A 13,331-nucleotide genomic window follows, 5' to 3' on the forward strand; every position below is an offset into this window, starting at 1 on the left:
CTGTTGGTGTTAGAGAAATTCAGTCTATTAAGTCCCAGTCTGAGCTCACCAAAATTGATAAGCCCACTCTGACTTTTTCATTGCAGGTTGCAGCAGCAAGCTGTTTCCATGGAAACAGACGCCAGCTTGCTGAAACCAGAGGAAGGAACTTTAGCATTAATTACTGTTTCAATTTGAATTCAATTGATTTCCAAGTAAATCTGGAGACAACTTGGCAGTATTCTTGTGAGAGTGCTGTCGCCATGCCCCATGCTATATTAAAACAGCTTAACAAATATGAAAAGGTACTGTAGGTTATAAAAGAGCTAGGGCTCAAATATTGAAGTAAGCACAAGAAAAGTATATACCAATGACTCAAAAGCCAATTTTTGGACTGTGTAAATGAATGAAAGACTTTGAATGAATTTAAATTTCCCTTGAAAAAGCCAAGTCATTATAGGATTGCTCTTTATGTCTCTTTCACTAACTTTGAAGCAGAAAATGCAAAAAAAAAAAAAAAAAAGAGAGAGAAAAAGAGGCCTAGTTTTGAAAAGTTCTACATTTGACTATAAGCACTTTGGAAGTGAGAGTGCTGGGTCCTTAAATTATTTGTCCTACTAATCCGGAGATAGTGAAGATTGCTTTAGCTTCATTCTTTGGCCTCCTTGGTGAACGCGTGTATTTCTATACACCGAAATCCCAGGGATCTCACCAATTTTAGTGAGCACAGGCTAGGACTTGCTAAGATTGAATTGAATATGACAGTCCAACTAATTTCTAGAAGAGTTGCAGCATCTACACACATACACACACACATAGAAACTTCAAAAAGTTCATGAAAATGGGTATATAAAAAGCATGCATAGATTTCAAGATTTTTTGAACCAAGATAAACATATATTTTAATTCCATATTTCCATAAATTTTTGAAATCACCTCTTATGTATATGTATAATATATAATACATGTAAATGTGAGAGTTCCTAGTTTGAAAGTCCTTGGAAGTGGTTATATATGAGAAAACTATTCAGTTTGGAAAAGAATAGGTTGAGATTAGTTGGAAGTTGGCACAGAACTAGAAATGAACACAATAAATAATTGGTGAAAAGTCAGGATAAGGAGCACAAAGGAGAGAAAAAAGAACAAGTTCTGCCCAAAGCAAATTTTGTCCATGGTACTATGTTGCTAAGACTATAAAACAATATATTTAAAAACCTAGAAAAGCAAGATGGAGAGAGTTTTGACTAACAAGGTTCTATCAACTAGGACTTCAAGAAAGCCAAATTTCTTTCTGGAGAGGTGTGTAAAATATTTGTATTTCTTGATCACAGTTGTAAAGAAGAGGGTCTTGACAAAGTCAAAAGCCAAATGTTGCAAGACAGAAAGTCTTTTTTTTTTTTTTTTTTTTTTTTTTTTTTTTTACAGGCAGAGTGGACAGTGAGAGAGAGAGACAGAGAGAAAGGTCTTCCTTTTGCCGTTGGTTCACCCTCCAATGGCCGCTGCGGCCGGCGCACCACGCTGATCTGATGGCAGGAGCCAGGTACTTCTCCTGGTCTCCCATGGGGTGCCGGGCCCAAGTACTTGGGCCATCCTCCACTGCCCTCCCTGGCCACAGCAGATAGTTGGCCTGGAAGAGGGGCAACCGGGACAGAATCCGGCGCCCCGACCGGGACTAGAACCCGGTGTGCCGGCGGCGCAAGGCGGAGGATTAGCCTAGTGAGCTGCGGCACCGGCCTCAGAAAGTCTTTAAGAGCGAGAATTCTAGGATAAAACCCAGAGTATGACATTATTTAAGATCCAACTAGAGTACCTCAGTTTCATGTACTGATTCTCTGATCCCATCTCCCAGTTTCTGAGTGCTTTAAACAGCAAAATCTGTGATCCTTTTCTCTAGTACTCTTTTTTGTTTCCTTTGCATAGGGAGCCAGAGATGTCTGGAAGTTCACATACCGTGCCAGTAGCACACTGTTATAGGACTATGAAAACCCAGACCCCTTTTCATGGAGGATGATACACTTTGAAATACAATTAACACTGCAGAGTTCATGGCTGTATCAAGCTAAGGGTGAGATTTTTGCCAGAAATTGTATCCTTGCTTATCCTTTTTTGCCCTGTTGGGTGGTCAGCCTCAGAAAAAACCCCGTGACCATTGTCTACTGATTCTCATGCCCTTGTATAATCGCCTCTTACACTGAATAGAGCTGACTTGTGTGACTAATGATCATGTGTGACTTCCAGGCTAGATCCCAAAGGTCCTTGTGATTTCCACCTTGTTCCCATTTGGATTTACTTCTAGGGGAAGCCTTTTTCCCTGTAAAACAAACGCTTAGGTAGTCCCATGAAGATGGCCTGCTCATCAGTAGCCAATGTGACCTTGCCTTCTGCATGAGGGAGCCATCTTAGAAGGAGAGCCTCCAGCCCCAATCGAGCCTTCAGATGACTATAGGCTAAGTGACATTATGACTCCAACCTCACGAGAGATTATGAACGAGAACCACCAAGACAAGTTACTCCAGATTCCTGTGCCACAGATAATATGTAATGAAAAGTATTTGTTGTTAGACACATGAAAAAATGTTCAGGATCACTAGCAATCAGGGAAATGCAAATCAAAACCACAATGAGGTTTCACCTCACCCCGGTTGGAATAATGGCTCACATACAGAAATCTATCAACAACAGATGCTGGCGAGGGTGTGGGGAAAAAGAGACACTAATCCACTGCTGGTGGGAATGCATACTGGTAAAGCCACTATGGAAGTCAGTCTGGAGATTCCTCAGAAACATGAATATAACCCTACCATTCAACCCAGCCATACCACTCCTTGGAATGTACCAAAGGAAATTTAATTGGCAAACAAAAAAGCGGTCTGCACCTTAATGTTTACTGCATTCCCACCAGCAGTGGGTTAGTGTCACTTTTTCCCCACACCCTCACCAGCATCTGTTGTTGGTAGATTTCTGTATGTGAACCATTATTCCAACCGGGGTGAGGTGAAACCTCATTGTGGTTTTGATTTGCATTTCCCTGATTGCTAGTGATCCTGAACATTTTTTCATGTGCCTATTGGTCATTTGGATTTCTTCTTTTGAAAAATGTCTATTGAGATCCTTGGCACATCTCTTTAGTTGGTTGCTTGTTTTTTTTGTTGTGGAGTTTCTTGCTCTCTTTGTAGATTCTGGTTATTAATCCTTTATCTGTTGCATAGTTTGCAAATATTTTCCCCATTCTATCGGTTGCCTCTTCACTTTCCTGACTGTTTCTTTGGCTGTATAGAAACTTCTCAATTTGATGCAATCCCAATTGTTAATTTTGGCTTTGACTGCCTGTGCTTCTGGGGTCCTTTCCAAGAAGTCTTTGCCGGTGCCTATATCTTGCAGGGTTTCTACGATGTTCTCTAATAATTTGATGGCGTCGGGTCATAGATTTAGATCTTTAATCCATGTTGAGTGGATTTTTGTGTAAGGTGTAAGGTAGGGATCTTCCTTCATGCCTCTGCATGTGGAAATCCAAACAAAAAAGCTGTCTGCACCTTAATGTTTATTGCAGCTCAATTCACAATAGCTAAGACCTGGAATCAACCCAAATGCCCATCAACAGTAGACTGGATAAAGAAATTATAGGATATGTACTCTATAGAATACTATACAGCAGTTAAAAAAAACCAAACAAACAATGAAATCCAGTCATTTTTAACAAAATGGAGGAATCTGGAACACATCATGCTGAGTGAAATAAGCCAGTCCCAAAGGACAAATATCATATGTTCTCCTTCATAGGTGACAACTAACCAAGCACCAAAAAGGAAACCTGTTGAAGTGAAAGGGGCGCTAGGAGAAACTGACTTGATCAGCCCTTGTCCTGACTGTTGATGAACAACATAATACTTTATCCCTCTTAGTATTTTTTTTTTTTGCCCTACTTAATACTGTTGGCTGAACTCTGTAATTAAAACACAATTATTCTTAGGTGTTGACATTTAACTGAAAAGTGATCTCTGTTAAATATAAGAGTGGGAATAAGAGAGGGAGGAGATATACAATTTGGGACATGCTCAATCGGACTTGCCCCAAATGGTGGAGTTAGAAATGTGCCAGGGGATTCCAATTCAATTCCATCAAGGTGGCATGTACCAATGCCATCTCATTAGTGCAAGTGATCAATTTCTGTTCACAATTGATCATAATAATTGGTCTAAGAGTCAAAGAGATCACATAAACAAGACTAGTGTCTGCTAATACTAACTGAAAGAATTAAAAAGGAAAGAACGATCCAACATAGGAAACGGGATACACAGCAGAATCATGGAATGGCAGATGTCCTAAACAGCACTCTGGCCTCAGAATCAGCCCTTAAGGCATTCAGATCTGGCTGAAGAGCCCATGAGAGTATTTTAGGCATGGAAAGCCAAGACACTCTGGCAAAAAAGAAAAAAGACCCAAATGAAAGATCTCCGTGAGTGAGATCCTAGTGGAAAGAACAGGTCATCATAGAAGGAGGTACCTTTCTCTGAAGGGAGGAGAGAACTTCCACTTTGACTACGACCTTGTCTAAATAAGATTGGAGTCAGCAAACTGAAAAGGCTTCCATAGCCTTGGTAACTCATGACAAGAGCCTAGGAAGAATACTGACGCTATAAACAAGAGTGTCAATTGTTAAGTCAACAACAGGAGTCACTGTGCACTTACTCCTCATGTAGGATCTCTGTCCTTAATGTGTTGTACAATGTGAATTAGTGCTATAACTAGTACTCAAACAGTACTTTACACTTTGTGTTTCTGTGTGGTTGCAAACTGTTGAAATCTTTACTTAGTATATACTGGATTGATCTTCTGTATATAAAGAGAATTGAAAATGAATCTTGATGTGAATGGAATGGGAGAGGGAGCGGGAGAGGGGAGGGTTTCAGGTGGGAGGGAAGTTATGGGGGGAAAAGCCACTGTAATCCAAAAGCTGTACTTTGTAAATTTATATTTATTAATAAAAAGATAAAAAAAGAAAAGTATTTGTTGTTATTTTAAGCCAGCAATAAAAAAATTACTACATAGTGCTTCCCCTCCTCCTGTGCTGCTTTCTCTTGGTACTAAACGCTTAATCAGTAACATGGTCCTGAATTTCATCTCCATCTGCTTCTGGTGAACCTGACCTAAGACCTTTGGATTAAAATCTCAGCTCTTCCATCTATCATCTGTATGACCTTGGGCAAGTAATTAATCTCTCTGTTGTACCTCAGGAAAAGTATGTATAATAGTGCTAACCACTAAGAAGAGTGCATGAGGCTTAAAGTGGTCAGTGCTCACTAAGTTCACAGCACAGTGCTTCGCACATTGTTGGAACTCAATGCATGTTAGTAGTCATTACAGAGTAGCACAGGGCTGTCAGCTGAGCTGTAAGCTCTACCCAGGCAGAATTTGTTTCAGAGCCTCTGTAGAATCTGTCATCTATCTTGCTGGCTTTTGACCATAATGAAGTATGAACAGGAGGTTGTGGATGCTTCAGCCCAATTTGGGGAAAAATTCAGGGCACACACACTCCTTGTGGTAGGTCAATAGTGTCATCTTTATAAATGAAACTCTGACCATTGCATTATTGTGATAAGATCTGCCATTTTACCTTAAGTAAACAAACCTTGCTGCCTGATCTGTCACTGTTCCCACCGCAAAGGGAGTCTGGAGCAAAAGCAGTGATGTCAGCAGCTAAGTGACAATGTTTTTCTGTCGGAAGCCAAAGGCGAGACACTGCTTTCCTACGATAGCTTTAAATCCAGGAGAAAGTGCATAAGGCAGTGCCACAATTAAGTATCTTCATAAACAGAGATTCTTTTCTTCTAATAAGCCTGGTTCAAAAAATTCTTCATGTAATATTAACATATGCATATGAATTAGATATCAGGCAATTGTCGCAGACTGGAGAAAGAGTATCATGTTCTGACAATGAGGATATAATGAAGAAAAATCACGATTTTGCTGGCTGAACATGGAGTGGAAGATAAAGAGATTCTGGACTTCAGACTCTAGTTAAGTAGAGAACAAGAAAGAATCCTGCCGTAATGAGCAGTCGAAGGGAAGCGTGTTGGCTGTAGAGCTAGCAAATGAAATGGCTGCGTGCACAGCAACCCAGAAAAGCTCTCTCTATATCATCCATTCCTCTACCGTGGCTCAGAGAAACACCTTCAGCAGCCTCCATAGAATCTTGGAGAATGTTCCCTCCTGAATTTGTCTTTAATCTCCCTAGTCTAATTTATAATTATGAAGACTTGTTGATTATTTCGTGAGCGCAAAGTATTTGGGAAAAGTTGAAGGTGCGAGGTGGAAGCAGGAAACATGGTCGGAGAGAAGGCCAAATACCACGAAGAATTTTGAGACTCAACAGTTCGTGGGGATATTGTAGTTTGCCAGGTTTCCAGGATTTTCTGAAGAACACTGGTTATGTTGTTGATTTGAAGCTTTTCTTGAGATTCCTGTGCAATTTGTGACTAACCCAACCAACGGAACTGACACCTGATACCCAGAGATGGGCTCCTTCTGGCTCAGTAATAGTTCTGCCTGATGCTTGTGGGCTGAGCCTGCCAGTAGACATAGGAATGGTTCACTAGCGTTTAAGGAAGGGGTCTTTGAGAGGAAAAGCCACACGGAGAGCCTTCCTGAAGGTCCTTGGTCAGCTCTAGAATTCTCCTTTAACGGTATAGGAAAAGGGGAATCTTAAGCAGCTCTGATCTTTCATGCTTTTAGGACGAGTTGACTGTCATTGTGTACACTGGCTTGCAAAGCATTTCTTTAGCTCCTGCTTCTACAGTACCTCCTCCAGTAGTCTGCACAAAATGGGTTAACGGGGCACTCACACATTGCTGGTAGGGGGACAAATGGCTATAGCCTTGTAGTAGATGATTTAGAAATATGCGTTAAAATTTGAAATGTGTGGTATCAGTCAGGTTCTTGACACAAAGCAGATGGCGCTTCCAAATTGAGTAATTGAGAGCTTGTCATATAGGGCTTAGGGAAACCAACAAGGGATGGTGTAGTACCCAAGGCTAGCCAAATGAGAAAGCCATTACCATTCTAGGACTGGTAGGGCAAAAGGGGGGAGTGTTCACAGAACTTGAAGCTGTATGATGGAAGAGGCAGGCTGCCATGAGCTGTGACCTTTGACAAAAGGAAGCAGCCAACTTCCTGTGCTGGCAGGGAGGGTGCTGGGAGAAACAACCACCTCAAACTCTCTGTTCTTTCCTGCTCTAATCTCTTGTTTGTGCTTCTCATTTGCAAAATCCAAACAAGCCAGAGGCAAAGGAGTCCTTGGTTATGGTCCATATGGATCAAGAAAAACTGGGCTATGGGATGGAGAGTGGGTCTGCAAGGACAAAAAGAAAAGTACCCAGTATATGCAGAAGCCTTTTGATGCCACAACCTTACTTTTATGACCTTTTCTGTAGGCTTTCAAACATAATCAGTACACTTTCTGCATCTCTAATGTGAAAGCTAAAATCCAAAATCCAAACAGCAACATTATGCCACAAGTGGAAAATTCTACATCTGATTTCATGTGATGAGTCACAGTCAAAACATAGGTGCAGTAAAAATATTGTATAAAATTATCTTCAAGCTATGTGTTCAAGGTATATATGAAACATAAATGAATTTCATGTTTAGACTTGAGTCCAATCCCCAAGATATCTCATTATGTATTGGCAAATATCTCAAAATCTGAAAAAAATTGAAATCCAAAACACTTCTGGTCCCCAGCATTTCAGATAAGGCATGGTCAAACCTATACAAGTATGATATTATTTTTTGTAATAGATAAAAACTAGAAAAGACTCAAATTTCCAGTAAAAGGAGAACAAAAATAAAGGCACTTTAATATTGTAGGATACTATATAGCTATTAGGAAGAATAAGATAGAATCTCTATGTGTTAATATGGAAACATGTTCAAGATGTTCAGTTGTGTTAAAAAATGCAAAAAATGGCACATAAAGAAGCAAAAAACAGAAGTATCAAACAGAGGGAATTACAACAGAGGTGGAATGCCCAACAGAGGGAACTATAACCAGAACTTCAGAGGATGAGGAAACAATCGTGGCTACAAAAATCAATCTCAGGGCTACAACCAGTGGCAGCAGGGTCAATTCTGGGGTCAGAAGCCATGGAGTCAGCATTATCACCAAGGATATTATTGAATACCCAAATAAAACGAACTGATACATATTTCTCCAAAACCAAAAAAAAAAAAAAAAAAAAAAAAAGAAGCAAAAAACACAAGATGCAGATAAATGTATGAGGGTACTTTAAAAAGTTCACAGAAAATGAAATTAAAAGTTTATTTTGGTGCAAAAATTTTGAAATCCATGCATAGTTTTTTCATAAAACACATTTTTCTCTGTATTATGCTCAGTTCAGTGAACTTTCTGACGATCCCTCATTAGAGTATTCTATTTTTGTTAAAGAAAACAAAAAAATAAATAAACTCTTATGCTTGCATCTAACTACTTACACATAAACATGATTAAGGATGAATTGATAGGAAATTTCACTATTTTTTCTTAGATACATTTTCATTGCTTGAAATGTTTACAAGAACAACTGAAAACCTTGGGGTAGGCATAAATGGTCAATTCCCGGTGGGCAGAAATGAGTTCCTTCCTTAATGCCTTTTCTTCCTGTCTCTACTACCGCAGTGCTTTGTGGGCATTGAGAGTATTTGATCATCTGTCAAACACTGGCTTGGCAAGCCTGGGGAATCAGGTTGCATGTCATTCTCCTTCAGCCTATTGGGTGGGAGGTGTGCTCATTGAGCTGGTCATTTTCTTTTGGATCCCTGCTATTCATTACTAAAGTCAACCACATTCTACGAACTTAACAAGATGCAGGAAAGGCAATGACCCATTTCCCTGAGCATTGCTGTAGATGGAATCTTTGAACTTCCTATTTGAACCTCACACCTTCTTTTATAACATTTATTTATTTATTTGAAAGGGGAAGGAAGGAGGGAGGAAGAAAGAGAGAGAGAGAGAGAGAGGAGAGAGAGAGAGAGAGAGGATTTCTTCCATCAGCTGCTTCACTCCCCAAATGACTGCAATGGCCAGGGCTAGGCCAAGTGAAGCCAGGATCCAGGAACTCCACCAGGGTCTCCCGTGTGGGTTCAGGGGCCCAAGCACTTGCGCCAACATCTGCTGCTTTCCCAGGCACATTAGCAGAGAGATGGATGGGAAGTGAAACACACGGAATTTAAACCGACACTCATAGGGGATGCCGGTGTTGCAGGCAGCAGATAAACCTGCTAGGCCACAATGCTGGCCCTAAGCCTCACATCATCTCTGTTGAACCTTATCCTGTTTCTTCATCTTCCTTTTTACTTTCTGATTGCACAAGTCTTCTTATTTGACACCCACAATGTTTCAGTGCCCTCGCTTACTACCATTATTTGTTTCTTTCTGGCATTTTTAAAAATTATATTTCTGGTAATCCACCCCTTTGGCTAGATGGAGGAGCCAATGCTGTGCCTTGTGTTAGCTGACAACCCTTCCTGGCAAGGCCCCATTTCCTCTCTGCTCTCTGACTCTGACCCCAGGAGACCAGATCCAGAGAAGGTCTGACCTTGATTTTCTATTGCACTAGGTTTCTACAGATCTGCAGCTTTGTCCTGGACCCAGCTGGCGTAGTCGGGACCTACCCATTTTGTGTGGCTCCTGCTAATGTTTTCTTATCAAAGGGCTTCACCTCACTTCTTGTACATCCAACTTTTTTCTGTCTTGTTCTAAATCAGCAGACCACCTGGAACCACTGGCACAATATCCTGCATCTCATCCTCACTGAGTGGTTCTCAAAGTGTGGTCCTCAAGCCAGAAGTCTCAGCATCACCTGGAAACTTGCAAGAAATGTGAACACCTGTTCTCACCCAGGCCTCCTGAGTCAACACCTTCAGGGCTGGGGCCCAGCCATGGGTTTTAAATACCCTTCCAAGGGATTCTGATGCTTGGTGATGTCGCATGACCACTGACCTAGGTACTCTGGCTGTCCCACAAAAGCTCTTAGATTTGAAGCTCTCAGGTTTAAAGTGGTCGGAAATCACCTAAGGAACTTGTTTGTGAAAACCATATTCCGGAGTTGTACCCAGAGACAATCTGATAGATCAGGGTTCTTAGCTAAAAGCTCTATTTGTAGGCTCTTACAGGATTCCTGCCTAAATGAATTATCATCCAAGAATTCACAGAAAATAGAATGATATTCAGAAATCTGCATTTAAAAAATCTTACACAAGAAGTCTGGGGAAGGAATTTTGAGGAACATTGTTTTAGCTTTTTGGCCTCCAGAGGGTTGGGCCACTGAACAAGTGACCCAGAATCTCCTTTGTCCCCTTATAGACTCCTCTATTCCATTTTAAACTTATCATTTCTGTTAGGAAAATTGTCTTGGTTCCTAGGCAAACTGCTTGCCAGGTTTTTGCGTTGACTCAAATAATACATTTATCTCAGAGGTTCAAATAAACGGATCCAGTGATTATAACACTATCTGGTAGGTCTTATGCTCCCTTACATTTTGGGAGTATAGTTCATGTGGGGCATGCTTATTGGTATGTAGTCGCACCTATCAATAAACTATGCCGAGAGCAAGTGTCTCTTGACTGGTTTTCCTTTCCTGTCCTAAAAGTTACCTATCATTTCTCCTCTTTTGGTAGTCTCCTCCTGAATTTCTTTTTTTTTTTAAGATTTCTTTTTTAAAGATATTGAAATGTGGTGGTGGGGGTCTTTCCTCTGCTGGTTCACTCCCCAAATGGCCACAGCGGCCTCATCTGGGTCAGTCTGAAGCCAAGAGCCAGAAGCTTCCTCCAGGTCTCCCAGGCAGGTGCTGGGGCTCAAGGACTTGGGCCATCTTCCACTGCTTTCCCAGGCAATTAACAGAGCTGGATGATAAGAGGAGCAGTCTAGACTCGAAACAGCGCCCATGAGATGCCGGCACTGCAGGCAGCTTTACCCACTATGCCACAGCGCCGGCCCCGCCTCCTGAATTTCAAAGCAAATATCCTGCCAAACCTTCCCCTAATTGCAACATTGAAACCTCCAAAACCAAGTTTATTCCTGCCAAGTCTGGGGGTTGTAACCCAGGGCTATAGTGTTTATTTCAAGCTCTTTCAGAGAATTCAATTCACTCTGCTCAATGAGTGTCAGATCCTGTCTGGCCCTCACCCAGAAATTCAGCCTGCAAATCTGGGATCTCTCCTGGTCCAGCCCCAGGCACACTCATCATCCAAGGCCAGCACCCCAGGATACTTGCTTTGTCAAACCTGCTTTTAAGGTCACCCTCCTTATCTGTGTTACTCTTAAGCTCTTTATTTGTAGCATTCATTGTTTTTGTGCACAAGAAACTGAAAAAGACTATGTGTAATTAAATACCAGTGTGACATATCTCTGCATACTGCATGGTTCTGGCAAGTAGGAATTATGTTTTCACATACCCTTGTATGAGGGGTCTTCAACAAGTTCATTGAAAAATGGATATTATGAAAAAAAATCATGCATGTATTTTAATATTTTCAACACACAATTTACTTATTCGGAAGACAGACTGACAGAGATACGAAAGGGAGAGGTCTTTCATCCACTAGCTCGCTCCCCAAATGACCATAACATCCAGTGCTGGGCCAGGCAGAAGTCAATAGCCTGGAATTCCATGTGGGTCTCCCACAGGGTTGGCAGGGGTCCAAGCACTTGGTCTATCTTCTGCCTTCCCTGGCACATTAGCAGGGAGCTGGATCGGGAGCAGAGTAGTTGGGACTTGAATCAGCACTCTGATATGGGAAGCAGATGTTGTAAGCAGCAGCTAAACCCACTGTCCAATGATGCCCTCCCTGGATTTCAACACTTTCTGCACTGAAATAAACGTATGTCTTAATTCCATTTTTCCAAGAACTTTTTGAAGTTCCCTCGTGTGCCTTGTAGAATACATTGCGTGCTTTTGTTTTCAAAATTAAACCTGGATTGGATAGAAGAATGAAAGACCACATGATGCAAAGGAATGAAGTCATCCCTAAGAGTTCATAAGGATTACCTCTCTTGGTGCATGATGATAAAGCGATTGTGATCATTTTCCACACTAAGAAATAAGAAATTGTAACACACATTAAAGGGATGAAGGTAGTTCTTGTTGTGTGTAAATGTGACCCATAGACAGTAGAACTAGCTACAGTATTTTTCAGGCTCATTTATACATATGCAGGATACATAAGAAAATAACATAAGATATCCACCCCTGACTCTGCTGCCTTCAACAGGCTTCTGAGTTATTGGAATCTGAGATACGTACAAAAAAAATGACAAGAGAGTACTGAAGTGCCCTGTGCAGGTTGCTGAAGCTCAGAGGATGGAATGATCACAGTGGATTGCACTGGTCTGAGAAAGGCAGGCTGTGGAAGGCTCAAAGGATTTAAATTAGAGGCTGAAGGGTATTCCAACCAAGAGACATGCAGGTGGAATATGCGTGTGTATCTATAGAACAGTAGATATATCAGACTTTTAAAGTGGGAAATTCATCAACCTTGAGCCCCCAGATCTCAGTTTATGGGTCATGGACACTGCTGCTGCTACTGTCACTGCTCTACCATACTCAGGGATCCCATAGCACTCAGGCCTCTTGGTTACAGGTATATACACACTAACCTGAGCCAGCTGGTTACCACTCCCATAGGTCATTTCTGCAGGCAAGATACTTATCTTACCATCTAGTATTTTTCTCATTGTCTTACACAGTTGCCCCATTTGGAGTTGTATTATCCATGTTTTCTGAGACTGCACTGAGACAACTTCAGTTCCCTTTGCTCCCTTCCTGGCTGCATCATTTGAAGCAGGTGGTATTTGCTGGCTGTCTACTCCTAGGGTTGCTGTGTTTGTGCGTGTATAAACCATAAGCTCTAAAATTCTACACAGAATCCCTCTATGGGGCCTAGAAATTCCTCCTCTCATGGAGCCCCAGGGCCTACCAGACCACCCTAGGGCTTCCTGAGGTGTGCATGCAAATTAGACCTACACAATGACAGCAGATGACACTTAATTTTTACTTAGGTTTGAGTACCTCTTAAAAAATAAATGCACATAACATCTAGAACCACCCCTAAGGGACTCATTTTGACTATCTATTCATGGAAATAACAAATAGGGGTTAGAGCTGAATATTTTAAGAAACTATTCCGAGGAAGGTTTCTTGGGTTTATTTTTCCTCTCTCAAGGACATCACCATGCTCTGCATAATTGGGAAATTAGATATTATGAAAAGGGAGGGGAAAATGAACAATGAAGGCCGCGAAATGCCAAGAGGGCAGCTGTAGAAGCAGCTAATGGCTGGGGTGGCTTCATGAGCTTG

Source organism: Oryctolagus cuniculus, chromosome X, assembly GCF_964237555.1.
Source record: "Oryctolagus cuniculus chromosome X, mOryCun1.1, whole genome shotgun sequence".
NCBI lineage: Eukaryota > Metazoa > Chordata > Mammalia > Lagomorpha > Leporidae > Oryctolagus > Oryctolagus cuniculus.